General features: G+C 39.6%; 1 non-coding gene across 1 annotated transcript; it reads left to right on the top strand.

The window, feature by feature from the left end:
* Positions 1–1,077: 1,077 nt before the first annotated feature.
* Positions 1,078–1,207, top strand: LOC149300518 (small nucleolar RNA SNORA35). Its single transcript, XR_016272305.1, has one exon. It is a non-coding gene; the product is annotated as a small nucleolar RNA SNORA35 (small nucleolar RNA).
* Positions 1,208–3,478: the final 2,271 nt, after the last annotated feature.

Below are 3,478 nucleotides of genomic sequence, written 5' to 3'. Positions count from 1 at the left end.
TAATGAAATATAAAGGAAGGTTGGGATTCAAGCAGTATATTCCTTCCAAGCGCTCCAGGTATGGAGTGAAGGTGTATAAGCTCTGCGAGAGCGAGACAGGATATACTCATGCCTTCCGGGTATACGAGGGTAAGGATAGCTACCTTGACCCTCCAGGTTGCCCAGATCATCTGGGCACCAGTGCCAAGATTGTTTGGGACCTAATATTCCCCCTTATGAACAAAGGCTACCACTTGTATGTAGATAACTTCTATACAAGCGTCCCTTTGTTCAAGCTGCTGTATTGTTTCAATACGGTAGCTTGCGGTTCTATAAAAAAGAACCGCTTGGGTTTCCCACAACGCCTGGTACGAACCCGGCTAGGAAAGGGGGAGACCTCAGCTCTACGCCAAGAGGAGCTTTTGGCATTGAAGTTCAAGGACAGAAAAGAGGTGTGCATGCTGAGCACCATCCACGATGAGAGAACCGTGGAGGTTTCTGTCCGTGGCAGAGCTGGGGTCACTACAAAGCCAGTGTGCATCAGGGCCTATAACAAGCACATGGGTGGAGTTGATCTGTCAGATCAACTCCTACAGCCCTACCTCATTATGAGGAAGGCAAAGGCCTGGTACAAGAAGGTTGCAATTTATCTAATGCAAATTGCAACCTATAACGCTTTTTTGCTGCACAAAAAAGCAGACACTGGGCTGAAGCTGTCTTTTTTGCAGTTTCAGCTCGAAGTAATTTCAGGTATCTTGTACCGTGATGCACCTGGTCCCGAAGTAGTGATGGGAACCAACAGAATTGGGGCTACCCATTTTATTTTTAAAATCCCCCCTACAGCAAAGAAGCAGAATCCCCAAAAGAGATGCAGGGTATGCTACAGCAGGGGGCAAAGAAAGGACACCACATTTTACTGTCCAGATTGCCCTGGAAAACCTGCACTCTGTGTCGGTGACTGCTTCAAGCTGTATCACACAGTTTCCCATTTTTAATTTTTTTTTTGTTCCTGCTCCATTTTTGTATTTTTTTTTAATTTTTTGTTACATTTACTGTTTTTTAGCTTTTATTTGCTCCACCATTTTTAAGCGTTTTTATTTGCACTGTCAAGTGACCCCTGTGTCCATTCCGTGGCATGAGGGACCACTTAAGGTGCTAGATCAAATCCCTTCTTGGAGATAGGCCAGGCTTTCTTGTAACCTGTCCCTACTGATAGTTGGGTACAAGCATTTTTCTTTACCCAGATGTAAAATTCCTACTGAATTTGAATTGCTCATGTTCCAAATGTGGCCCTTTTGCCCCCAAACAATCTGACAAACCCATGCATGTGGGGTATCAATGTACTCAGGAGATGTTGCTGGACACATATCTGGGTGTTGTGTGACAGCAACATATACCAGGAGCTGTAATTTCACACCTGAAGTACAAAGTATGTGAAAAAAACACCAAAAACAATTACTATCCCAAACTTTGACAAGGGTTGGTGGTAGGATTAGTGCATGGAAAGGGTTAAACTATCAGCATCTAAAATACCCTGGGGTGTCTAGTTTTCAAAAATATATGGTTTGGTGGGGTAAATTTAATTTGCTGGCTTCAAAGATGCCCCAAATACCACATAGAGACAGAATTACCAGATTCAGAGAAAAATGGTTTTGAATTAGCAAAACGCTACTTGTACTTATTGCCCCATAACGTGTAGAAGAAAGCAAAAAAACATAAAAACATTGGGTATTTCTAAACTCGGGACAAATAGTAGAATCTATTTAGCAGGTTTTTTCAGTAGTTTTTTATGATGAATAAAAGATTTTTCAAATAAAAGTGAGAAAATGTGTTTTTTTTTCAATTTTTCGTCATATTTTATTATTTTTATTATAGGAAATTACATCCTATGAAAAAAATTTTGGTGTCTGAAGAAAGCCCTTCTTGTCCTGAAAAAAACAATATATAACTTGTGTGGGTTTAGTAAATGGGTTAAGAGAAAATTACAGCTAAACACAAACACCGCAGAAACGATAAAACAGCCATTGTCACGAAGGGTACAAAAAGTAAAATCAGCCTTTGTCACGAAGGGGTTAAGAAGCTCACAGTATATGTCTTGGTGTAGGCTGACAAAATAGTGGTGGTTGAAACAGTAAATATGTAGCTGAGGCTGTCTGGGTTTATTGGTTATTATTGTTATTTCCCATGTATAGTGAAATAATAACTATATATATATATATATATATATACTACTGTTTTTGAAAAAAAAGCACATTTTACCCATCAAAATAACATCAAATAGATCAGAACTACAGTGTAGACTTTTAATGTTGTAAATGACTATTATAGCTGAAAACAGCATTTTTTTTAGGTCCTTTGTCAGTAACCGTTACTCCTGTGGCACGTTGTGTTCACTAATCCAAGTTTAAATTTAAAAGGCTAATTGATCATAACCCTTTTTGCAATTATGTTGGCACATCTAGAAAAGTCCTTGGTTTCCACTTTTGAACGGTAGTGTATGGAGTACACGTAATTTGTACTCCTTTCCCAGCTTGTCCGAATTTTCACCTAAACACCTGTTATCCTATCATTCTCCTGTACAACTTTTTTAACCACATGTAAAACCTACCTGCTTCACCCCTGTTTTATAACTCCCCACAACACAATCCCAGTATTAGCCCATTGTTTCCCGTGCCCTTATACAATTGATTGATCTCCCCTCGTCTTTTCATTTTCCATGCAAAATGTCCACGTCGCTCCCTTCCCCACCTCTTTCTAACCCATTTTTTCCCTTTGTATCATGAGATTATGTATGTTCATTGGTATGGCTGGAATTCACCTCTAGAGCAAAATAATGAGTCAAGTGTGTCTAGCTATATGTGATCTCACTTTAAATGTGTTATATGGTCTGGACAGAATGTGCAACCTAGACAGGTAGAGAGAGGTTACCAGACTGCTGACTGTGTACAGTGCTCTTAAAAGGCTCACGTGCCATGACAATAGTGTCATCACCGGTTGTGGCAAATGGAATTGTTCTTAAGGTGGAAAAATGCAAGATACCTGTCATAATTTTCTATCTTCCCTTCTAGAAGCATGTTACTGCATGTACGGGATCAATACATTGTGTTCTTTTTCTTAAATTACACAGAGAACATTCCTTATCAAGATATGAACTTGATGTTTTTGGGCCCTACCCATCACGTATTTCTATAGGTTTCGACTGTTTTCCCTTTCTTTCACAACCCTAGTTGTACTTCTGATGAGAACTTGCTCCAAGCCAGGGGAGAATTCTCACACTTGCAAATTAACCCAAATTCCTAGCTCATCTCTTACACCTTCATGCAAAATAACAAGAACCTAACAACACTCATAATGATCATTATTACATATAATCATTTAATTAGCAACTTAACTCTTTCCGTGCTGGCTGCTCGGTATAGACTACAGTACTGACAGAGGCTGCTGTTTTCGCATCTGCATTGCAAATTTCCTGCAGATCCTCTACGTTTCATTCTACCCT

This window comes from Sceloporus occidentalis, unplaced genomic scaffold, assembly GCF_023333645.1.
Source record: "Sceloporus occidentalis isolate IW3139 unplaced genomic scaffold, rSceOcc1.0.p SCAF_24, whole genome shotgun sequence".
Lineage (NCBI taxonomy): Eukaryota > Metazoa > Chordata > Lepidosauria > Squamata > Phrynosomatidae > Sceloporus > Sceloporus occidentalis.
Note: the sequence above shows the minus strand (reverse complement) of the source record. Positions and strands in the feature narration are given on the sequence as shown.